Source organism: Haliotis rufescens, unplaced genomic scaffold (assembly GCF_023055435.1).
Source record: "Haliotis rufescens isolate VD_foot unplaced genomic scaffold, xgHalRufe1.0.p SCAF_5, whole genome shotgun sequence".
In the NCBI taxonomy this organism is placed as follows: Eukaryota; Metazoa; Mollusca; class Gastropoda; order Lepetellida; family Haliotidae; genus Haliotis; species Haliotis rufescens.
Genome location: NW_025964223.1, coordinates 62,959,057 through 62,986,630, shown reverse-complemented (window position 1 = coordinate 62,986,630; position 27,574 = coordinate 62,959,057). Strand labels below are relative to the sequence as shown.

At 37.0% G+C, this 27,574-nt stretch overlaps 1 protein-coding gene across 3 annotated transcripts in view; it reads right to left on the bottom strand.

Annotated features, from left to right (window-relative positions):
• The window catches only part of LOC124143847 (suppressor of lurcher protein 1-like), a 301,234-nt gene extending 273,870 nt beyond the window's left edge, over nucleotides 1–27,364 (bottom strand). For 2 of the 3 annotated variants that reach the window (XM_046512999.2, XM_048383706.1), the window contains exon 1: nucleotides 27,132–27,363. The gene's annotated coding sequence lies outside the window, so the exon portion shown is untranslated. Of the gene's footprint in view, nucleotides 1–27,131 lie in introns of all 3 variants that reach the window. The other variant, XM_048383705.1, reaches the window with a different exon arrangement.
• Between the last annotated feature and the right edge of the window lie 210 nt (nucleotides 27,365–27,574).

Below are 27,574 nucleotides of genomic sequence, written 5' to 3'. Positions count from 1 at the left end.
TAGTACCATTTTCCTGTCTGATTCTGTCTATTGCACATGGCATATTAAGTTTATACAAAGAACTATTTCTGTAGCAAATGTTAGTTACACTCATATATGCGTTTGTCATTTACTCTAATAGCTTTCATCTACAATTATTTGACCATGGTAATGTTGATATTCAGACGATTGGTGCAATGTATGCACATTCAGACATCAAATCACTTCCTACAAAGATTCTTTCTCATTTTTACAAAGGTAATTAATAAAATATTCCTTGTGGGTTTACCTTCTGAGTCTCTACAGAAATGGCTCATTAATTGCAAACTTCTTGACTTCCAAAAGACTGACTATTTTCATATACTGTTCATTAATTGCAAACTGTCCGAAGATCTTTCCTTAATTAATTCCCTGCGGGAATACAACTGTTGCTTTGATTCAAATGTCAGAGTCTTAAGTTACAAGTGGTCTGTTCTTGGGCCAGTGATGAATATGTGTAGTGAAACTGATTGTGCTACAACAAATTCCATTACAGCCGGCATGAGCTACAACAAATTCCATTACAGCCGGCATGAGCTACAACAACTTCTATTACAGCCGGCATGAGCAACAACACTCCATTGTTGCCTGCATGAGCTACAACACTCCATTGTTGTCTGCATGAGCTACAACACTCCATTGTTGCCTGCATGAGCTACAACACTCCATTGTTGTCTGCATGAGCTACATCATTCCATTGTTGCCTGCATGAGCTACAACACTCCATTGTTGCCTGCATGAGCTACAACACTCCATTGTTGCCTGCATGAGCTACAACACTCCATTGTTGCCTGCATGAGCTACAACACTCCATTGTTGCCTGCATGAGCTACATCACTCTGTTGCAGCTACAACTCTCTGGGAACCTGGGTCCAATTCTGACCAAGAATTCCTTAGGGAACAATAAATATCAAAATGTGGATTTATTTTGGCAGCACTTTGATGTTTGAGGACTGATTGATTGCATGCAGTGTCTTTATGGAATAATACAATGGCAATAATATTAGGTGGTTTTGATGCAAAGCCAAAATTGAGTTGGTGCCAAGATTAGCAAGAAAACAATTGTACTTTATCATCACTATCATGATTATATTAGATACAATACATATGGAGGACCGCCTCCGTGGTCTAGTGGTAGAGCGTCCGCCCAGAGAGAGGAAGGTCTGGAGTTCGATCCCAGGCCACGTCATACCAAAAGACGTTAAAAGATGGTACTTGTTGTTACCCTGTCTGGCGCTCGGCATTAAGGGGCTAAAACAAGGACTGGTCGGCTCGGAGTCAGTATACTGTGTCTGAGTGGGGAATTCATGTTAAACTGCGGCATGGTATGTCAGTGAGCTAGCACTATAAATCGGCATCAGTCCGGTCTAGTACAAGCAGCCACACACACACACACACACACACACACACACACACACACACACACACGTACATGCACGTCGCTATAGAAGTGCAATAATCTTGGACTTGAAGTTAAACCCCATTTCACCTCACCTGACCTCAATACATATGGAAGCCGGGGACATGGCTGGCCCCATCGTCTAAGTTGCAGAGTTGCGTCCCTTGGGCACGCCAGAAACCTATGATTGTGGGTTCGAATCCCGGTTCGCCCCAATTATGTTTCTAGGTTTGTCAGCACCATACACGTGCTCGTGGGTTTCACCGAAGTGGGAAACGTCTGAGACCTGCCTCACTTCGGGCTTTCCTCCAAAATTAAGCTGACATGCCGTGATAAAACTGGAATACTGTGAATACTGTTGAATGTCACTAGGAAGCGACATATTCAATTTCACCTCACCTCATCCCAAAGTAACCATAATAGCATGGTACAATGACCTAGAACTATACTAAAGGTGACTCTTTGAAATTAATATTTCTATCTCTGATTTCATAACAAACAAGAGACCCTCTTCATGACCACAGTAGTTCCTGGTGCCAAATGTGAGAACTTACAACTTCATATTCTGTGTTCGTAAGTAGAACTAGTTGGACAAAGAAAAAGTTGAAAATTGAAATGCATAACATAACCATGTTATCATTTCATTATTTTCAGATTAAGTCAGCATTTGGCCCAAATCTTGAAAGAGTTTATAAAATATTCATTTTTTATTCAGCTTAAAACGCAAGTAAGTTGTGTGTATGAGAAAGAAGCTCTAGCTATTATGCAGCTGGATGATGCATTTCTTCCTGCAATGAATGTGACATAGATGAGTTGTGACATCAGTTGCTAAGAGACTGACACTTCACGACTAACTGAACCAGTGAATACAGCGAAAGATAAAAAGTCTCGATGTGAGGCATACTCCATTTCAACGAGGCGATCATAAAGAGGAAGACATTTTGTTGCTGTAAGAACTACACTCTCATGAATATATTACATCAACAATCTATCTCTTTCAAATCAAGACTGTGAGGGAACTGAGGGAATGTACTTTTAAATCTGATCAGTTATCAAACAGCTGTATCATGAAGACCTTTACACAATCAAGCCGTTGTCGAGCAAACATGCCAACTTGTTGATGGTAGTATATACAAGGGTTTAAATTGTCGGGGTACACTGAAACACAGTAAGTCAGGTCATAGATTGTAACTGTCCGACCCTCATTAGTAGCTGTTACAGCAATCATGCAAACTAGTGGATGGTAGTAAATACAAGGATTTACACAGTCGGGGTACACTGAAACACAGTAAGTCAGGTCATAGATTGTAACTGTCTGACCCTCATTAGTAGCTGTTACAGCAAGCATGGACTACTGGGGACCTATCCTGTTCCAGACTCCAAGCAGCTGAGTAGACACAGATTCTATTGGGCGTAAAATGCAAAATGGTGATGAAAATTATATAAATGGGTCACTGAAAATCAACAAAAAATGTTCATGCCGGAGAATAATCAGTCTCCATTAACTGCAGGAACAGATTCTATTGGGCGTAAAAAGCACAATTGTGAAGAAAATTATATAAATGGGTAACTGAATATCAACAAAAAATGTTCATGCCAAAGAATAATCAGTCTCGATTATCTGCCAAAACAGATTCTACTGGCCGTAAAAGGCAAACTTGTGACAAACATTATATAAATGCATCTCTGAAAATCAGCGATGACACCAGGTGTTTGCAAAAGGGAGGTATGTCCTGATCCTCGGGTAGCACCCACCACTCTCACTCTTTGCACAAAAACGTTAGTGTTTGTTTGTTGCTCAACGCCATACAGCAATACTCTTGCCATATGATACTGGCCTGTAAATATTCGTGTCTGGACCAGACAATCCAGTGATAGCAAGTACGGACTAGACAATCCAGTGAAAGCAAGTATGGACTAGACAATCCAGTGACATCAACTGGGACTTTCAAGTGAAACAGAGACATCAAACATAATATATCACCAAGACATTGTAATGTCATGTACTTTTAGAATCACTATTTGCACAATGATCAAGCACCAACACTAAAACTGGAGAATGCTGAATATATTTTCAAGAAACAGTAACATAAGAGAAAAATATGTTTAATAAAACATTCTTACCCTCGAATTTCACCGAAAAAATTCTCCTACTGATTCCAAAGCTGAACATATCCCAGTATGGAGGCATCAGTCCCATCCATCTCTCTGTTCCAATACTCTCCAAGTCCACAATGATATATACTCTAGCTCCTCTTCACAAAGTCACAAACAGTCAAGTTATTTCTATCTGCCACTTTTAACAACTGCCATTTTAATGTCAAAAAGACCCTGAAAACAACTTTGTGACCTTGCTAATCGGTCTGTGCCTGGCAATGATGGGATCAATGCTAAATTTCGGTTGGAACCAAAATGTCAGATTCCACAGGGTCAGATCAAGGTTCCAAAATAGCCTTCTTTTTCCGTGTTATGACAGCAGGAGCAGAAATAGATCAATAATTGGTTGCAATGGGACAAGCTGTAACCATAATTTTGTGCTACTTGTGCAAATTATTCTGAACTTTGCACACTTCATAGTTCAAATTTCCTTGCCCGGCAAAATTTATTTTGGGATCAGCATATACATCCACAAAGCAAAAAGTGCCTGAATTACATGGATTAAATTAGATTACGCGAATGCAGGTGAGAATCAATTAGCAGAAAAAGGCTGAATGAGAAATGAAACATTTTTCTTGGGTTATTTTAGTCCAGCAAAAACATGTCAGTGTTAAAAGTGTAAGGGTGTTATTTTTTTAAATGCATCGAATAAATTACCTTGCAGTTTATTCATGGATTAGGAAATGTTTTTGAATGTTCAAAATTACATTAACAACTTTAACATTGGTCATTTTTATTCAGAAAAAATCTAATTTCAATAAGATATCAAATTCCTTTTAATATTCAGTACTGATACTAGAAATCTCAAGTGAATTATTCAATAAAATCTCTACAAATCAATACATCCTTCTTCACAAGCATGTATTCTTGTTTAAATATCAGCATCAATGTATAAACCATTATAACATTTTAAACTTAAGCAAGATTTAACAATCATCAACAAATGGTTTCATATCAAGTTCCACCATGCATGATCATGATCATGAATATTTGAAAAGATCAAGTTTACCCAAAGCCCAACCAGAGTGATAAAATCTCCAAGCACTGCAATGGTCGAAGCTGGTAATCTATAGATATTCAATTCACTGAGAAGAATAAATGAACCAAAGCATTAATCAAAATGTCAAAGCATCCCATAGGAATTCCGACCCCTCAATGAATTTTACAACAATAATCTATCAATAGTATTTGGAGACATATTCCAATTGATCTGCCAATGTAATTCCTGATAAAGTAGGTGATGTAATGTTGCAACTTCTTCAACATGTGCATTCATCTAACGTCAAAAATCCAACCCAATCGTGTAATGAAAAACAAACAAATTTTGGAAGTGAAAAAAAAGTAACAGAAAAACACCTAGGTTATTGATTCATGTTGTGCAGAGAAATTAAGCTGTCAAGACTCAGACAGAATTTGGATTCTTTTTGAGTGATTCTTCCTTAAAACACGCCAAACCGCAATTTCAAGTTGTGTTCCCTTGTGCAGATATTGCAAGTTGACGTGGTCTTGAAATGACATCTAATTGATTTCAGGCAAGTGGCGACCTTCCAACCTAATTTTGATTTAAGAAATATTTTACACCTATCATTAGGTAATAATTGATACTCTCAAATTGAACATGCCACAATTGTCTTAAATTATTTTGTCAATTGCACTGTTCCTCTAAAAATGTGTTTTCAAGGCCAATTGTAGCCAAGAATTGATTTCATTCTGTTTCAAATTTGACAAATTAGTGCTTGTTTGATTTTTTATGGATAGAAAAATTGGAATCAATTTCAAACAATGAAATCAATTTCACTCAAAAATTTAAACCTATTCATTACCTTGAAATCAATGGGACAGTCTAGATATTTCCATTTCTGATTTCATCAACTTCAATAATGTTGTCAGGATAATAGTTCTTCACCTTAAAACTACAATATTAAACATGTAAACAGTGGACAAATGTTATTCTCTTTGATCTTTCAGATCAAATGCTTCAGGATGCATGAATATATTATTATGAATTACCCGATTTTCAAATGTGGCAGTTTGAATTCTCAACACTGAGTTACAGATTTTAAAACGTGATGTGATTATTAAAAACTAATTTTTTCAAATATTATTATACACTATTAATCTGTTTTGACCAGAGATTTCTTATAATTATGGAAAGGGTTTTGCTTCTTTTATTGTCAAATAAGTGTCCTTCCAATAGACATCAAACCAGACCATATTGGACATAGGAAATTAACATTCCGTACCAAGTTTAATATGAATTCAAAGGTTAACAGAATCCTGTCTCAGTCAGCCTAACTTGCGTTTCCCTATTGCCCTCTGGAATCCGTCTTCTCTGACATATCACAACAAAGTAATTGGTTGCTTTCCTCTGACAGACTCGGGGCTATATACACTATGACAGAATGGCCCATTGGGAAATTTCAACTAAGAGGTTATGTCATAGTATATGATCAATATTATGTGGTCACTGTGTCATGCATTGATATAGATGGTAAGGTAACTTTTGATAACTTTTAGTCATTATGTATTTACTGAAGGTGAAAAAATTTAAATAACAGGGACACACAGTTAGTTGATTTTATATGAACCTGTCATTGAGCTGGGAATTAATGGAGCGTATGGGGTTCTTTGTAGACCTAATTTCTTTCTGTTGGTGATATAGTGTTCACTTCAGACTTGTGAAGATGTGGGACTATGCCTACCTTTGCTGCACAAATGTGAACCATTATGAAATTCGGATGGTTATCATTGATGATTAAACCTACCCCAATTTCTGGGTCCCGGGAAGACTCCGGGTTAGAATTGGTCTTCAGCAACCCATGCTTGTCGTAAGAGGTGACTAACGGGATCAGGTGGTCTGGCTCGCTGACTTGGTTGATGCGTGTCATTGAATCCCAATTGAGTGGATCGATGCTCATGGTGTCAATCACTGGATTGTCTGATCCAGACACAATTACTTACAGACCGCCATCATATAACTGGGGTGCAGAGTTAACCAAAAAACGAACAGTAAAGTGGGGGAAAGAACTTGCACCAACTTCACACCATGGCAGCCATGTGGGTTTTCTTAAACTTAAGTGAGTGAGTGAGTGAGTATGGTTTTACGCTGCTTTTAGCAATATTCCAGCAATATCACGGCGGGGGACACCAGAAATGGGCTTCACACATTGTACCCATGTCGGGAATCGAACCCGGATCTTCGGCGTGACGAACAAACGCTTTAACCACTTGGCTACCCGAACGCCCCTCTTAAACTTGAGAATGACAATGGCTCAATGGTAAATTACATGTCCATTGTACGATTCTGACTATCATGAGCATGTGTTAAATATCCACTTTCAAATAGTGATGATTCCGGGCATTAGAGATAAGGTGAGCGTATCCTGCTCCACTGGTGGCAACAATCACAAACACATGCAAAGCAGGTCAATTGTTTTCCTCCTAAAACATTGGAAAATATGGACCACATCAAAATAGGGAATTGAAACGGATATCATTTTGGTCACTGATGTGTCAAACTTAGAAATGTCCTCCACATGTCTACCATTAAGTTTTTAAAAAGCTTTAATAAGGACTTGAATGTTGTAACTCTCATTAAACAACTTTTAAACAAGAGTAAGTGTTTCATTTTGAAAGTAAAGAAGTTAAGTGTTTGTTTGTGACATAATCAGTTTGTCAATGGTCATTAAGTATAATATTTGACCTTTGACATTGATGAGTAAGCCTACTGCAATGTTTTGTCTGCAGTAGTCTAGTAGACCATTGTCTTTATGTTGCAATTATGTCTTTCATTTGTTTTATTTATTCCCCAAAATTCCCAATGTTGAATAAGAATATACAAGAATATTATTTTCAAATAAAACTTCATGATACATAATATGATTGAGTAGAGGTTACGAATTCACTTCATAGAACATTTACATCTTCATGCAAACTACTTACAGAAATATAAACTTTTGCAGAAGTTTAGTAATATATACACCCAAATTGAGGACTCGTTTATAGCAAACTGCTTGTTGCCCATGGCAACACATGACACCTAATCCATTATTTTACTCTGGTTTGTAAAGTGATGTATCATGTACAAGGCAAGGGGGACAGACAACGATTCCAGTGATAAAAATCCACTGTGTGTTTAAAGACCATTTACTATGTACATTGTTGCCATCCATCTGTGGAAGCAGTATCATCTTAAAAACTGCAATGATGTCATCAAAGATTGGATCATGTGTTTCGTGAGATAAAAGCAGTTTGGGGATTATGACAACTTAGGAAGAAATCCCTAAGCATTCACAAGAAATGGGAACAAAGAATTTAAGAACATTGAGAAGTTGACATTCTAGTGCATACACACACAACATAAGGACAATTTCCACATCACAAGGCTTAATCTGTTTAAAAATAGATAGAAAAATATATTAAAAAATTTAAATATTGACAAGTATTGAATATATACTGCACAAAAAAGTGAAGGATGATTTCCACATCACAAGGCTTAATCTGTTTAAAAATAGATAAAAAAATATATATATATTTTTTAAATATTGACAAGTATTGAATATATACTTCACAAAAATGTGAAGGATCATGAATATTGTCATGGATATTTTTTTAAGTAGTAAAGACTGAGCACACATTTTCATAAAAAATAACCCCGAAAATATTCAGGCACTGTAGCTCACCTGGTTAAAAGACCATAGACAATGAGTACTTTCTAAAATCAGCATTAAGTGGACTGATTTTTTTACTTCACTCTCTCAGTAGTATAGAGGTGCATACATTAGGAACATCTTGCATTTAATTGGAATCAAAATATAAGGAACAAGAGTTATTTCCAAATTATACAATCACATCAAGGCTCTCTATATATTAAGATTCATGTCTTCCAACTTCAAAAACAGAAAGCCAACTGATCATGTTTGCCAGTTCCTGACAGTTTTTTGGTACTATGAATTTGGGTTTATTCTGACAGCATAATTACCATGATACATTAGATTGTCTTTCCCTGAGGATAACTGCCCAAAATAGAGCCGAGAGGTTGCTAATCTGAACATTTAATGTGACAAGAAAGAATATTTAAATGTCTAAAGATAAAATCAAAATGTATAGTTGCTTAACTAAAATGCAAAGAGGAAAAATAAAAAAGTTACCAAATCAAATTAGGAAAAATATGACCCTGAATTTCAACTTTGCTGAGTAAATTCCACATAATCTTTTCCATAAAAAATGAAATCAAAATGAATGGTGTTAACTTGATAGATGCCTAACATGCAGTTCTTATTAAAGAACTTTCAAAGAAGAATCGCTGAACAATTGTTCAATTGTCCCTTTGATGTTACACAGTGTAGTTAAAACAGATGAACATGGGTGCCAGGATTGTTTTGTTGTCTGTGTAGTCTCAGAACACATGGACCTTATAATCAAGCGATCTGGAAAATAGCATGTTAGCATCAGTGAAGCTTGTTAAAGTGATGGAATGAAAGCAGCGAAATTATTGAATAACTTCTGTGACTTTTACAAGTCTGATATATGTGGTACTCTAAAAGAGTGAGTAGGTGAATGTTGTGTTACGCTGCAGTCCGCTATAGAACAGATATATCATGGTGGCTTGTAAGCAACTGAGCCAGGCATCTGGTTGGCAAATCAGTGGTTCATAGAAGGTGCATAGCATCCCTCTATTGCACATCAGTGCTATTATAAGAAGCAATAATAGACAAAGTAGGAGTAGAAGTACTGTTACAATAGTAGTAGCAGCAATAGCCGAAGAAGTAGTAGCAGGAATAGAATCAGTAGTAGTAGAAGTAGTAATAGTAGTGGTAGTAGTAGAAGTAGTGGTAATAGTATGGTGTGGTGGTGGTAGTAGTAGCTATAAAACACAAAACTGTAGCAGGAATAGTAACAATAGTAGTAGGAGTAGTTGTAGTAGTAAGGACAGTAGTAGTAGTAGTAGTAGTAGTAGTAGTAGTAGTAGTAGTAGTAGTAGTAGTAGTAGTAGTAGTTGTAGTAGTAGTAGTGGCAGTAGCAGTAGCAGTAGCAGTAGTTGTAGTACAAGTAGTAGTGACAGTAGTAGTAGTAGTAGTAGTGGCAGTAGCAGTAGTTGTAGTAGTAGTAGTAGTGACAGTAGTAGTAGTAGGAGTTGTAGTAGTAGTAGCAGTAGCAGTAGCAGTAGTTGTAGTACAAGTAGTAGTGACAGTAGTAGTAGTAGTAGTAGTGGCAGTAGCAGTAGTTGTAGTAGTAGTAGTAGTGGCAGTAGTAGTAGCAGTAGTAGTAGTAGTAGTGGCAGTAGCAGTAGTTGTAGTTGTAGTAGCAGTAGTAGTAGCAGTAGTAGTAGTAGTTGTAGTAGTAGTAGTGGCAGTAGCAGTAGCAGTAGCAGTAGTTGTAGTACAAGTAGTAGTGACAGTAGTAGTAGTAGTAGTAGTGGCAGTAGCAGTAGTTGTAGTAGTAGTAGTAGTGACAGTAGTAGTAGTAGGAGTTGTAGTAGTAGTAGCAGTAGCAGTAGCAGTAGTTGTAGTAGTAGTAGTAGTAGTAGTAGTAGTAGTAGTAGTAGTAGTGACAGTAGCAGTAGTTGTAGTTGTAGTAGTAGTAGCAGTAGCAGTAGCAGTAGTTGTAGTACAAGTAGTAGTGACAGTAGTAGTAGTAGTAGTAGTGGCAGTAGCAGTAGTTGTAGTAGTAGTAGTAGTGACAGTAGTAGTAGCAGTAGTAGTAGTAGTAGTGGCAGTAGCAGTAGTAGTAGTTGTTGTTGCTATAGTAGTAGTGGCAGTAGAATTATAAGTAGTAGTAGTAGTTGTAGTAGTAGTGGCAGTAGCAGTAGTTGTAGTAGTAGTAGTAGTAGTAGTAGTGACAGTAGTAGTAGTTGTAGTAGTAGTAGTAGTAGTGACAGTAGTAGTAGTAGTAGTGGCAGTAGCAGTAGTTGTAGTAGTAGTAGTAGTGACAGTAGTAGTAGTAGTAGTGGCAGTAGCAGTAGTTGTAGTAGTAGTAGTAGTGACAGTAGTAGTAGTAGTAGTGGCAGTAGCAGTAGCAGTAGTTGTAGAAGTAGTAGCAGTAGTAGTAGTAGTAGTGGCAGTAGCAGTAGTAGTAGTAGTAGTGGCAGTAGCAGTAGTAGTAGTTGTTGTTGCTGTGGCAGTAGAATTATAAGTAGTAGTAGTAGTAGTAGTAGTAGTAGTAGCTATTAAAGACAAAGATGTAGCAGCAATAGTAGTAAAAGTACTACTAGTAGTACCAACAATTGATGAAGAAGTAGCAGAAACAGAGCAGCATGTGTTTGGTCAGGTCAAACTGGTGGTTGATAGAATGATCAACTATTCTGTCTACCACGTCCAAAACGGCAACAATCTGATCCTTATCTGAGTTTGCTCATTCACAGACTGGGTATTTGGGGACTATTCAGCCATGAAATCCCAACGGGATCAGTTGTTGAAGTTGCATGAATGATACAGTTTTGCAATGCTGCAGGTGTTTGCTGTTCTGATAATGACAGCAACATCACGTCGTATTAGTAGTACCATTAGCACATCAGCGTCAGACATGAAAGCTGCCACACTTACATTTACATCAGGCTACAATGTTAATCAAATATAAACCTATGAAAAGGTTTGTTGGCCAAACAGAAGATCATTGTATCATCTCTGCTCTCAACTCCCTGAGGAGGATACATCTACCATCATGTAATGAGACTTGACAGCATCAATATACCCATTAGTGGCTCATTAAAATACAATGATGCTGAATACATTCGGGCAGACAAGCCCAAACAATCAACCTATATAAGTAAGGTATTGTGCCAATATGGGGAAAGAGCCAACCTACATCTGAAATTCAGCTATGGATGCTGAATTGGTATCTGAAATTATTGAGAACAATGCTGACAGAGTCATCCATGCAACAATGTGTATGCAGCATGTGGTTGAAATTGGTATTTCATTCACAACCTGCATTTAACTTCAGTCTAAATTCAGCAAAGAGCTGAAGTCATTATTTCAGTTGTGCATTCATTTCAGCACAATATTGGAAAGATTATCTCAGGAACACTTAACATTCAATTCAGCACAATGTTGGGTGGATTACCTCAGGATACATAACATTCAATTCAGCACAGTAATGAAAGGATTATCTAAGGATCAACTTAACATTCAATTCAGCACAATGTTGGACGGATTACCTCAGGATACATAACATTCAATTCAGCACAGTAATGAAAGGATTATCTAAGGATCAACTTAACATTCAATTCAGCACAATGTTGGATGGATTACCTCAGGATACATAACATTCAATTCAGCACAGTAATGAAAGGATTATCTAAGGATCAACTTAACATTCGATTCAGCACAATGTTGGATGGATTACCTCAAGATCACTTCACATTCAATTCAGCACAGTGATGAACTGGTTACATCGGCTTTACCGTAAATTCCACATAATGCTGAAATGACCTTCTAATGCAGCAGGTGTATATGTAGCAATACTGAAATGACCTTCTAATGCAATGCTGAAATGACCTTCTAATGCAGCAGGTGTATATGTAGCAATGCTGAAATGACCTTCTAATGCAATGCTGAACTGAGTACCTCATCTGCCGTATGTCTTCATCACAATAATTCAAGCTACTCTGGTGTCACAATGAAGTCATCGATATTTACACCAGCACTTTTCAACATTCCATATATTCTTAATAGTGACCACATGGCAACTGCTCAGCCCAGACTCATTTATTCACTGACCACCAGGAAATTGCTACATATTGTTGTGACATAAAACTACATTCACTCATTCACACCTCCTCACGTAAAGTATAACTTTTCATAGAATCTAGTTCACATACCACCTCATAGAATCTTCTCAAGTGTCTGTCTTTATATATCTTAACAAACCTACACAAAATGTACGCACACAATAACCATTCTTCTCAACACTGCTGATTCATCCTCGTTTGTGATAAGGCATTGAGAAACATCTGCAGTGACATACTCTAATCCTCTACGATATCACTTAACAGAATTGGTAGCGCCACACAATGGAAGCACTAGTGCTGCACTATATAGATCTCTGCATTATTGATGCAGCCACTGATGACCATGAGAGAGGCGATGTGAGGCGACACTTGTCTACCTCAACGTGATGTCATTAACATTTTGACCGATCTTTGAGTTAAAACACAGTTGGTCGGGGCCTCCTTTGTGTAATTAGTTGGCTTTGTTGTTGGAAATGCGTGAGTTTCAAGGAGCAATGTAAAGCAATGTTTATGTACACTGAATGTATGTTGTGCTTGATGAGGGTAAGATCAACTGTATCTCGCCTCGGTTCGACAGCTTGTGATACATGAAGCTCTCCAGAGAGTCAGAATGATGAAATTGCACGTGGTTGTCATGGATTTCATGAATAGTATTACACAAAGATGGTGTATAACACATCATGATGATCTAAACAACACATGATTATCAGGAATTCATCAATGATTTTGTACACAAAGATTATGTAAAACATATAATGATGAAATTACACATGGTTGTCAAGGATATGATATGTGATATTACATACAGATAGTGATCTTGAATAAATACAATGAATTCCGTCTAAGAGGAAAACAAATTTCTCAGCGGGAGAATAAATCCCTTACACCAACCAGGAACAAAACAGGCTGTGGATTTCGGATTTTTTCAAATCAGTGAAAGTCACATGACATAGCAAAAGCTAACCTCAGTTCAGTCGAAACTTGTTTTCCCTCAATTTTGAATTTGTTTTAATCCTTTTCCAATGTCATATTATAACATGTTGGTAAGATAAATTCGCTGTAGCGGGACCACGTTGGGTACATGCAGTTTTACGTCTCCCTCATTTGGTTTTAAATCACTCGCCTATATTTGTATATTAAAGTTACACAAAAAATAGTTCAGTAGATAGAAAACTGTCCACATTCATCATATAATAGATAAAGCCTGAAGTGATGCAGATCTTACATGTTTACAACCAGGGTGAAACCCACGAGCAAGTGTATGCTGCTCGAAAACCTAGAAACATAACCAGGATGAACCAGGATTCAAGAAGTAGCATAATATAAAAAGGACAGGTTTTATGATATAAAAAGTAACTGTCTAAAACTGTTTTCTAGTGTCGTCATCTGTGCAAGACTTCTCATCCCTGTTTCTGTTTGACTAGAACAGTTGCGACATACATTCATATTGGCTTTCCTATCATTTTCTTTCATGCAAGACTTTAACATGATAAGTGTCAAGTGTCCATGAAATGAATAATTAACCTAAAGCAAAAAATATATCGTATTGCAACAAACTACATACTTACAGCCCTCGTACATACAGGATTTATTCAGGCTCAAAGATTTCTCCCGAGGATCAAGCAATATAAGCACGAGTCAGTTGTCAAAGACATTACCATGTTGGTAGGAAGTCATGCACATCAGATTCAAACGTTTTCAAAAGGGCATCTAGGTGTTTTGTTCATTTCATGTTCAATCAATTACTTCAGTAGCTGTGAAAAGCATATCCAGAAGCAGGAAAACACAAATTATTCATATGCATTTCAATCAATTTCATTTAATTTTAAGACTTATTCTCAGACTGGTTGTATATGAATAGATACAAAAGCATTTTAAATGTTTCCCTTACCTCAGTGATGGAAACTAACTGTTTTAGTCCACTAGTCCTTATAATGATAACATATAGCAAAACCTTTAATAATGGCAAATTTCTACCAGTCCTTATGATACCTTAACTTTTGAGCAGTTTGGCAAGGGCTACAGGACTAGTGCCAATTTCTACCGCTGCTTACCTTCACGCTTGGATCTTTAAAATCTAATTAGTTAATCCAAAATCCAAAATTGTCTCCCAAGATGGCTCGATATCCCTGTCCACTTGTCAATATCCTCCTGTATGTTTTCTAGGTACTGTTGTACGCATGCAGCATTTTCATTATATAATGTACAGATGAACATATCTTAAATATTATGGGTGAAGGGTTGGGTGAATCATTATCAATTAATTACAACACTCCTCTGTGTTAATTGTTTTCCATTACTAGACTCACAAAATAATGAATGAGTTACGGCAACTGATTGTAATTGGAAATAACATCTTACGCATATCACCGAAATGACCCAAGCCCCCAAAACATGCTATTTCCATTTATGGTCATACAGTGCATACCACATGACCTCTTGGAACCTGATCTGATTGGCTGATCGCTGTACTAGTTACTCATGGTAATGACACAACCGTTGTGTGGGAAGATTGTTGCAGATGTTTATGACTTTCTTCGTCAAACCAGACAATTCTCCTAAAGACTTTATGTGAGAACTATTGCTTGGAGATGGAAGAAGGCCTAGTTAAACAAACACAAAAATGCTCTTTAGGCATTAATTATAAAACAAAAGGGAAGTACATCCTCAGACACTCCATTGCAACTAATTGTTCAAACAGAAATTGTAAAATACTGTAAATCTTGAAATTAACGTGAGCGTGAATTAGATACGAAAAATCCGAAAGGTCTTTGCTCGCATTATTAAACATCGCATTTATATCAACAAAAAGACATTTTGGATTGCAACTTAGACGAACGCTGGAAACAAACAACTATGTATTCCACATCAATGTTTATTGAGCAGCACTTGTAACAAGTATATAAACAATGTCATTCAAACACTAATTACATCCTGTGAATTGTCACTGCTTGGGTCAAGACAAGAGTTCTAAACTCACTTATGTCATCACTGATCACACCTGCAAGTCCAGACAGACGCCACCCACACAACACAGTGTCTTTGTTCTTTACAACTGCGTCAAAGGTCGGCACGAGCCAGCGCGCATGTACTGTTTAAGCGGAAGTACTCTACTTAGCGCTAATAAGCGGTGCTATTTGGTGTGTGATTGTATTAATGTAAGGTTGGATTAAGGTGAGGATTCTCCTGTAAACCTGACAGAGGACATTTTGTTAAGATATAAATCCACTGATGCTTGAGATGAGGGGGTGTCGCATTCATATTGAGTCGTATTTTGGGCTAGGTGCCAGTGGTCGCATTCTTTTGGAGACGCATTTATTTCACTATTTACAGTACCATATTATCAATGACTACGTGTAAGAGTAAATATTATCGTACCCTATGTTTTATCCCGGGGGTGAAATTCTCAAGTGTCAGGATGATTCTCCCTAGTGAATTTGAAGCCATACCAGTGTGGCACTAAGGTAGTATACTTTACTCTAGGGAGTAAAACTTCCCCCCGGGATAATATTTAGGTAGGATATAATCCTCGCTTACATATGCACTGTGCATCCTTCTAATATGTAAAATGGACATGGAGGTTCTTACAATCTTCTTACATCTCTGGCGCTAGGTTTTGTTTGTTTGTTTGTTGTTTCACACGTCACTCAGCAATATTCCAGTTATATGATGGCGGTCAGTAAATAATCGAGTCTGGACAAGACAGTCCAGTGATAACACAAGCATCGATCCACCCAAATGGGACACAATGACATGCATCAACCAATTCAGCGAGTGCTATTAACTTCAAAATATTCTCCTAATCTTTCACACTGAATAAAATAAATGAAATATGTAGTGTTCACAGCTGTATTAGACCAAACTCACTGACTCAAATAACTATGAAAACATCACAAAAGAAGTGCAAAAGTATAATATTACTATCCTCTAAAACATCCAAACATTGTAACAGACTCAGCCATATTGAAATACAAAGGTCTGTTAGGCAATGTTAAAGTTTCGACAAAAGATATCAGTTATCACATGCCACTGTTCCAGACATTTCGTGATATTGGTAAAGGTGAACATTCATTGACCTAGGCCCCATCAATCAAAGCTGTGGTTCCCCGACCTTCGCATGTCAACCAGCTTAGTTGCATCAATCCCAATCCTTTCCTTGTCTATGCTCACGGTGTCAGATACACGAAGAAAGTCAAGTATTGGAGCTGAGGTGAAATGGGGTTTATTGTCATGTTCAATATTATTGCACTTACATAGCGATGTGTGTTTGTCACCATGTGCATTAGTGCATGCGTGCATGCGTGCATGCGTGCAAGCATGTGTGTATCTGTTTCTGTGTCTTCGTGCACTAGTCATTTTTATAGCGCTATTGTAAGCAAGGATTATATCCTACCAAAATATTATCTCAGGATTTTGATTTTTTATTTTTATATTATGGGATAGGATTAAACACACTGGTATGGGTTCAAATTCACTTGGGAGAATCATCCTGACACTGGAGAAAAATTTCATCCCCGGGATAAAAAATAGGGTAGGATAAAATTCACTCTTACACTATCCCTTTGAAATACCATGCCGCTGTTTAACATGGATACCCTAGTCAGACACAGTATACTGACTCCGAAGCTGACCAGTTCTTTTTTAGCCATTTAATACTAAGCGCCAGGACGAGTCACAACAAGAGCTATATTTTAACGTCTTTTGAGAAGACGCAGCTAGGGATCAAACCGCTGACCCTCTACTCACAATGCAGACATTCTGTCCACTGGACCACAGTCGTGGTCTCACATATCGAAAGGGGCATGAGACAACAAGGTAGCACCCTGGACTGTTACTGGAACCTCTAACCTGCCACCAATCATCGATACTTGTAAGAAAATAGAACTGTCAAAGAAAATATAAGCGACAAAACCCTTTCCATATTCATAAGAAATCTCTGCTATATGCAGAGTCAATTGTACGATTCTGACTATATCATGAAGGCGTGTTTGTGAATCACTATCAAATAGTGATGACACCAGGTGTTCGCGAAAAGGTGAGTGTATCCTGCCCCACCGGTGGCACCCATCACAAACACATACAAAGGCAAGTCAATTGTTCACCTAAGAAAACAATTTCCATGAAGCAATTACATTGGGGATGATAGTTGTATGTGCATCAATGTATGGAATACTGTTGACATGAATACATGCTGAATACTTCAAGCACAGCAGGAGAAAAAGCCAGTATTACTGTCGTTTTAGCGCACAAATAAAGTATATGCTACAATTTTTACCTTTGACTCAGCAACACAATGTCAAATGTTTGTAAGGCTATGGCCTAAACATTATTAAGACTGGGACAGGCAAATCAGTCATTGATGCACAATCAACGTCCCAGTCCACGTAGGATGTCAGTCAGCCAAGTCATATAGCCTGGCCAACAACAAGCAACAGAATGTGTTTGCACAATACACTGAATTGTGTCCGTATATCATATAAAATTGTGTCCATTATCACATCAAAATGTGTCCATACATATCACCAAATTGTCTGTTCATCAAAGAAAATTGTGTTTGTCCATACATCAGAACAAATTGTGTTTGTTCATACATCAGAACAAATTGTGTTTGTCCATATATCAGAACAAATTGTGTTTGCTCATTACACTGAATTGTGTCCTTACACATATTAAATTGTGTCCAAACATCACACTGAACTGTGTCTGTCATCACACAAAACTGTGTCCATTATCACACCAAAATGTGTCCGTACATATCACCAGATTGTGTCTGTTCATCACACAAAATTGTGTCCATTATCACACTATAATATGTCCATACATCACACCAAAATGGCTCTGTCTTCACACCAAATTGGGTCCATACATCACACATCAACATATATTCATCATATTCACAAGCACCTGCATCACCAATAATCCTATACTACGATTAAACATAGCATAAGCAAAGTTTAACATAGACTTACGACAGATGTAGCGCTATAATCACTTTCCTGTCCAACTGTCAAGGCAGTGTCTCCCAATCTTCGGTCCTGAAGCCTCCAGGTGACACCTGAGCTATTTGTATCCCTAATCATCGGTTTCCATTTTCATCCAACTCTTAAAATACATTTTGATTCCTGTCCAAAAGAATACTTCCATTCTCTGGAAGCCATGAATTCGATCAGCAATCAGATCTCTGCATAGTTCCTGTTTTCTATAGACTGTTCAACTTCCTTAGTTCTACAAAGTTCCTGACACGTTCAGATTGAATCAATGTTTCAAAGAAAATCAAAAGATCCTCAGTCCTGCCATAGTATTCTCATACAAGGGTTTTTCAGAACACTTTCAGAACACTTTCAGAACACTTTCAGAACACGATGAAATACAGTTCGCTTAGCCCTTAGTGTTCTACTAGTTGTCTTAGAGTCACGGCCTGACTTCCATGCATTGATCTTTCAGAACACTTTCAGAACTCTTCACAATATCATCAAATACTGATAATTTAGCCCTTACTGTCCTACTAGTTGTCTTGTCATGGCCTGATGTCTATACAACAATGATCTTTCAGAAAATTGTCAGAACACCATCAAACACTGTTCGTTTAGTCCTTTGTATCCAACTAGTTGTCTAGTCAGACACTGTTCCCATGTCCTACGTTTATCTAGGAGGAATACCAATCTTGAAATTCATCACAGATCTTATAATTCACCTTTTAAATGGATGAGCAAGGTGCATAGTTCTTTGATGATTCATCATTCAAACTCAATTTATCATAAAGGAATGTGTTTTTGTTATACTTTGAAACAACAGCTTATAATCATTTCAATATCACATCAAGCCCTGTGGGGACTCAGGCTAGAATAGGCCTCAGCAACCTGTGCTGGTCCTCAGAGGTAAGTATATGGTTTAGGGGGTCTGACTTGCAGACATGGTTGATATGTCATAGTTGGATGGTGCTCATAATATCAATCACTAGATTGTCTGATACAGACAAGATTATTTAAAGGGTGGCCGAAAAATTGCTAAGGCAATGTTAACAATTAACACAAAAATTCATATATAACTCTCATAGGATGGTCTAACAATTATTAATATTCAATAGCTGCACTGACTTGGACATTGCAGACAGAATTCATTTTTAGAGAATAACAATTTGTTGGACAGTCAAGTATTCACTGTGATGAACTTATACTCAAGAAAAAATACAGAAGTACTGGAGAAAGGCCAATAACTGATACTAGTTAGAAAGTAATTTTTGGATTATCAAACAATAATAACATGCTTGAAAGATAATATTGGACAACACCACAAAAAGCAAAAATCTTTGGCAGTTAAATCATCTTTTAAATCAAAAACTTCCTTAGAAACTAAAACAGCTGCACCTGCCTCCTCGTTATGGCAGGACATCATGCTACAGAACTAACGTTCCAGTCAACCTCGTTTTTACCTTTTCTAACCAAGTGACTTGCTGGGCTCGTTAGCAAGAAAAAACTAGGATCAATGTCTATCGCAAGAGCTGAGAGTGACCAATTCATGGAGCCAACAATGCCTCAGCAGGTCCTATGTGGGTTTTCCATTGATTCCATGCAAGGTTCCCAGATCCTGAATTGTCCTGGATTTTTTTTCCGAGCATGAAGAAATGTCTATGTAAAAAATCCATTTGATGAGTGAGTGAGTTTACAGTGCTTTTAGAAATATTCCGGCAATATAATAGTGGTGGACACCAGAAATGGACATAACATATTGTTAATGCTGGGAATCGAACCAAGGACTTTGGTATGAAAAGTGAACACATTAACTAGAAGGCTACCCTACAAGCCCCTATTGATGGAAATTTATTCATGTGACACTTCGTTTTGTCTTAAGTAAGAGCTGATTTTCAAGATGATTAAAATCTAAAAAACATTCTTGCTCTCAATTTGCTTGTATTAGCTTCTACTAGGCCTGGGACCAGCCCAATTTTACCACCCGGGTACCCACACCCCTATTACCCGACCCAACCCAAGCACCTGCTGTTGGTGTCAAGAGATAGGTACAAAGTGTCCGATTGGGAACAGTTTGACAGTAGCCCTGGCAGAATGTATTAAGATACACATATAAAACGATGTGGTCATGCATACACTGAAGTTTACTGACATTTTAGCTTTGTTCAAACATATATAAGTCAGAAGGAACGTGATCATAGTCATGAAGAAATGCAAACATTAGAGACTTAAAATTGTCGTGTAACCATGTAGATATATCGTGAATTTTTGTCATGAAACAATATATCACGTAACTAACCACGGGTCTGGGTAGTCCTGTGGGTACCCAGGGTCCTACTCAGTACCTACCCGACCTGAGTACCCGAGTTACCCGTCCCAGCCCTAGCTTCGATCTACATGACTTTAATTTGGTATTTACTGACATGATTTAGAGTCAAACAATAAACTTATCATTAAGTCAGCCATGATGCAAAGTTTGTCAATTAAATGTTCCACTTATATCATATTATGTTATGTCAAAGATTACAGCATTATAGCAATATTTCAATATTTTCAAATTCTACTAAATAGGTTTTGTCAAAGAAACCTGTATTGCAATATGTCACAATAAACAGAGGGAAAACAGAGCTCCAGATAAGCTGCGTATCTGTGTAAAATACGCACCAGAAATGCAGAAATACGCAGTAAAATAAAATCCAAGCATATCAAATACGCAACGAACATTACAGATAAGCTACAAAAATAAAACTTGTGCGTATCATCAAAATATTGTGAAGTAACCCTGAGTATTCGATTAGCAAATCAGCAACTTATTTTGAAATTATAAACGGGCATTCCGTCAACCTTGCCAAACTCCACAATGACGGTTACATCACGATCATTTGCCATCACACTTTCTTGTGGATGTATTGTGGTATTTTTGAGTCCTATAAAGCTCTCGAACCCACACGACACCAGTTTGCAGGGACTAGATGAATAGTGTTTTTTAAATATTTAACTTAAATACCCACATGTGTAAAAACTAGTGGGTAACAGAAATTTGAATACCCAGATAGAATTACTGATACCCAATGATTTTAAAATGCATGGGTAAAACACCCACAACACCAAAAGCTTATCTGGAGCTCTGGAAAAAGGACTGGAATGAATCCAATGAGAACACAAACTGTGGAGCCAAATAAGCATAATCTCTCTCTCATAGAAACATTTAACATTTCAAATCCTGAAAACTGATCCAACAGTAAAAAGACTTATCTATAATGAGTAACAGTAATCATATAGTATCTGTAGCACTAACTGTCAATAAAATCGATCACATTTCAACATCAACCTTGTGTTAATACCCTTTATAATCAAATTACACTACAGTACATGACTTGGCATTATGAGCTGATGACAGTGTAGCATCTCATCTTACCTTACAATGTCTCTGTTTCCCTGTTGTCAACCAGATTCACAATTTACAATTCATATTGTATTTCCCATGATGCCAGGCCTTTCTTATATACAGTATAACCACGTTTATCACGTGAGTTGTTCTTGTAAAACGGTGATCCAGTTATAAATACTTTAAAGAGGTTTTGAAGACAATTGAAATCTAAAAAGGACTGGTATTGTACCAGGAGGAAAATACTTGATATCCTGTTATTTTAATTGCTGTTTTTTTAGGATATGTATAAAAATAATTTTAAATCCTAAATGTAGCACTTTGGAATACACACACCTCTCTACACAACTGTAAATTATAGGGGGGAAAATGTGTATTAAATACAAATCAATAAGGGTGGTATTCAGTATTTACAAAACAAATCATTTAATTACTTCTGCAGGTACAAAACATACCAATGTCCTTACTTAATACACACTCATCCTACTTAAAAAACACTCAATCTTTCCTTAATAAAGACCCATATTACTTAATAAAGACCCATCTTACTTAATAAAGACCAATCTTACTTATTAAACACCTATCTAACTTAAAAAACTCAGTCTGGTAATTCAATAAACACTCTTCTATCTCAGTCTGGCCATTCAATAAACACTCTTCTATCTCAGTCTGGCCATCCAATAAACACTCTTGTATCTCAGTCTGGCCATTCAATAAACACTCTTCTATCTCAGTCTGGTAATTCAATAAACACTCTTGTATCTCAGTCTGACAATTCAATAAACACTCTTCTATCTCAGTCTGGTAATTCAATAAACACTCTTGTATCTCAGTCTGGCCATTCAATAAACCATAGAGTATAAACATCCATGATGGCAACACATTGCATCACCATGGAGTATAAGCATCCATGATGGCAACACATTGCATCACCATGGAGTATAAGCATTCATGATGGCAACACATTGCATCACCATGGAGTATAGGCATCCATGATGGCAACACATTGCATCACCATGGAGTATAGGCATCCATGATGGCAACACATTGCATCACCAAAGAGTATAAGCATCCATGATGGCAACACATTTCATCACCATGGAGTATAAGCATTCATGATGGCAACACATTGCATCACCATAGAGTATAAGCATCCATGATGGCAACACATTGCATCACCATAGAGTATAAGCATCCATGATGGCAACACATTGCATCACCATGGAGTATAAGCTTCCATGATGGCAACACATTGCATCACCATGGAGTATAAGCATCCATAATGGCAACACATTGCATCACCATGGAGTATAAGCATCCATGATGGCAACACATTGCATCTACATGGAGTATAAGCATTCATGATGGCAACACATTGCATCACCATGGAGTATAGGCATCCATGATGGCAACACATTGCATCACCATGGAGTATAGGCATCCATGATGGCAACACATTGCATCACCATGGAGTATAAGCATCCATGATGGCAGCACATTGCATCACCATGGAGTATAAGCTTCCATGATGGCAACACATTTGAATCACCGTGGAGTATAAGCATCCATGATGGCAACACATTGCATCACCATAGAGTATAACCTCAGTACCAAACTTCACAACAAATTTATTGATTTCCGGCAAATTCCCACTTTCCCAGAAAGACCTGTCTAATTTTCTTGAAATATCTGTCCAGTCCCCTTGGGTCCACTTCTCAAGGAATGAAAAATGGTAACGGAATTGAAAATTAAACATCACATGACTAAACACATTCCTTCATGCAGACTCGGCAAAAAGGGTTCAATGTCTCCTTTTATTTCTCTCCTGTGCATCATTTTAGGCGACATCTAATACAGAAAAATTTGCAAGAAATTGTTGTTAATAATTAGTTCCCTTAAAGCCTGGACGTGATTTTATGACCATGCTATGAAGACTCAGTTGGGACTGTGAAGATTAAATTGAAAATTAAAAAAACAGACCAAAATAATTAGCAGATGTTATGAGTCCTCAAAGAGGATAATATACTGTCCCCACTTCTATATGCTTTTCTTAAAGCCAATGAAAATGAACTACAATAACTTGTGTGGGTGACCTTATGAATGTTGGATGTTTCTAAAAGGTTATTTACTTTGGATAAGTGTGGGATGTGTTATCTGTTCACTGAAGCAAAATTACTATTTCTGGATAAAAGAGTTTTATCTTTACCTTGCGTAAGTGAAATCCTAGCTGTAGTATAACGTATGAATATTTATCACATATGCATGTATATTTGTGTATATTCGTATATGTACATACACATACACAATCTCTCACTCACACTCACACTCACACTCACACACACACATATGTGGCATCATCATCATTATTTATTTTGCTCATCATCATCATCATCATCATCATCATCAACACTATCATCCCTTTATAATTCAAACATGTCAAGGTTATCAAGCGAGTGTGTTTTAAGAATGGTTCATTATCCTGTATTAGGAATAACATTGTATTCAGTAGCCTTTGCAAACTATATTACCTAATACCTATTGTCACTATCTGACTGTCTACCCACCAATATATCAATGCATACATTCAAGGAAATGTTTAGGTACTTATTGTTTGACAATAGAATTTAAGAATGACAAAATATGATAAAGATGTTACCACGCTTGTGCTTTGGGGGATGACAAATGTCCTGTATTAGGGTTGACCATTGTATATAGCAAGCCTTGCGCATTAATATATTACATCACAAGCTCAGTGAATAGTCGGTCGGACCGTAAAATCAGTTGATATAGTTCCAACTGAAACATGTATTTTAGACTCTGGTTGATTTTGTAGAGGCAAAATGTATTCATGATTTTTAAAGGCGATTTAAATAAAAATAACTTTGTCAGTGACGATCTTTCGTGGCAATCAATCATTCCATCCACTAGAGTAATGGCCCTTTATCAAAGGGAAGCTACTCTAATCTATGAGACGATTATATTACATTGTCATTATGAAAAACAATCAGATATCCCACACAGCAACGAAATGAAACAAAGCAAAATTTAGTAAGACCTCAAGCTGTCGGCTTCATTCTGCCACGAAACCTACCCATTACATAAAAACAAAATCTGATAGATCATATTTTTCACATCTCCATAATAACTCATTACAATCCTCCTCTTTGAATTAGTCACAAGAGCATTGAATGTCATTGTCCAACCAATATAACTATGACAAACAAGGCAGATCCTCATAGAGATAATGTCTGCAGTAAGACATATGCTAGACTGGTGGTAAATTCAGGCAGTTTTACCACCAGAGGTCAAGTGAAAGGGGTTTAACATCTCGATTATTGCACTTATATATACGTCCATGCACGTGTATGGCTGCTTGTACTAGTCTGGTCTAATGCCATTTTTTAAGTGCTAGCCAACTGAAATACTGTGCCTCAGCTTAACATCGAGGCACCACTCAAACTCAGTGTACTGACTCCGACGACCAGTTCTTTGTTTTATATCCATAATGCAGAGCGACAGGCAGGGTAACAACAAGTACCAGCTTTTAACGATTTTTGGTATGACATGGGTATCAAACCATCGACCATCTGCTTTCCAGGCACGTGCTCCATCCTCTAGACCACGGAGCTGGTCCAAAATGACTAGAGGCTCAATCATTAATAAAGGTTGAATCTTGACACAGAAACAGAAAAAAACTAATGGTCAGCAATGACAAATTCTATTCAACTTCTTTTGATTGTACTACAGCAACAATTATTTGATTCACACACATTTCTTTAGATTAAAAACAGAAAAAACCTAGGTATGGAGTGAAACAGTTATCGGAAAGTAGATCAAAATGTTATATATCAATAAAACCATGCACACAAGAACCTCCCTATCCCTAATGCTACAACTCTGAAAGTAGTACAATATTAATCTTTCTTTAGAAAACCAAAGTTTTCTCAAAGAAAATACAATAATAAATATAAACTAATAATGTCCCGTGACAGCAAGCACCTTCACTGATCAACCGCTGTCAAAGTGTTCCAGTAAAACCTGTACATCATTCCAAAAATCAATGGAATTCTTTTCCCTGGAAACTTTGAAATTCGATAAAATTGAAATGATATTATTATTTGCATATTCAGCACTTTAGGGTTGCTGCACACCAGGGAATAGTCAATAAAGTTTGCTTCATCATAACCAGACATATAAATCTATGGCCTTTAATGTTTCATCAATGTCCACTTGATATCGGGAAATATGATTTCCGTTTTTCCCTATTTTATCCCTCAGCAATAAATGAAAGCATTATTAGATTAGGACTAATTTTTTACTTCAAGTTAATGCCAATATCTCTCGAGAACATGAACACCTATAACACTCATTCAGAGGTGTAACTGCAAACATGTTCACAAATTTCTTAGGCTGATACAGACGTGTCAATCACGTGGCCAAGTGCAAAGGAGCATTACCTTAACACGTTTAGGACATGGTCGAGCTGCATCTTGTCAATATTCATTCAATTACCAATGTGCACCAGCTATCAAAGTTCTGTTTTTGCTTAAACATCAGCATAGAAATTAGGCCTGTACAACATAATAGACTTGAACTGTTCACAGTGAGAAGAGCTAAAGAAATAAATTTCATCACATTTTCCTTTTTTCTGAACATCATCTCTTGTGCTTAAACATAATCCTCTGAAATAAGTTTCATATTCATATAGAAGAATAATGACTAGAGTTTCATAAAGGCGAATATAATCATGGATAATCATAAATATATGGTAATTATGGTAAGTTCATATTTATTAAATGTAAATGTTAGAGATGGCATGTAAATTTTGTTAAAAACGTGTTTAAATGTGGAGCTGTCACTGTTGAAAGTATAGACATGTCATGAACCTCTTGCACACATTTTTCCAAATTTTGAATCAATTCCAAAACAGTAAGTCTTATTTATTAAAATATTAATTACCCCTATGGCGTCTGGAGATTGGTTTGTCTCCAGCTATGATGTGTTTTATTATGTAGTTTTGGTAACAATATCAATAATTTCTTTAATATAAAACAAATGACAGGCTTGACAATAAGGCTTGATACGAGGGAAATGTACAACAGTTTGTGGGTAATATATTTTTAACATCTACAAATCAGCTTCCGTCATAGCTGCTATATGCAAATTACCAAGCAAACCTTTCAAGACATGAATATTGCATACGTATATAAAACACCACTGTGGATATGCCACTGTGCGTGAAATATCACTTGCTTTATTCATGACTCTATTCTATATCCAATGTAACACCACAGCACATGAACCTGAAAACAATTTTAAACTGGATAATTGAATAAATGTATCTATTTTGTAACATCCAAACTCTCACCGTCATTATCAAACTTATTGCAGAAACACCTGTAAGACCCATAGGCTGCTCTGTTGCATTGAAATGAACATGCGTAAATTTCACTCAATTTCATTCCTTACCTTGCTAGTTTGGTCTTAACAACACTGTAGCACTAAAATCCAAGGAATCACATTCAGATAGGAATCCAAAGTAAGCCCTTTGGTGGGAAAAATATCATTTAAACAAGCCTAACAAGAAGGTCCATACTTCGGTACAGTCAGTGGAAACACAGTCCTACAGCCTCGCTTAGTCTCCGATAACGGGAGAGTTTATTTTCACAATTAGGGGCAAGAGGTAGCTACCTCGACCAAATCCTCAGCGAGCTCTGAGAGTACTGGCATCCAACCTCCTCTCCCTATTTATTGATTTTAAACTACTCGGGAGAGATTCTGTGACAATTGGATTGGAATTTCCAGACAAGAACTCAACGCAGATAGCATAGTCTCTTAACCAGTCGCCCGAATCACTCCCAATACCGATCTCATACCTTGCGTTTAGATGGTATAAATAATGTCAAATTTCT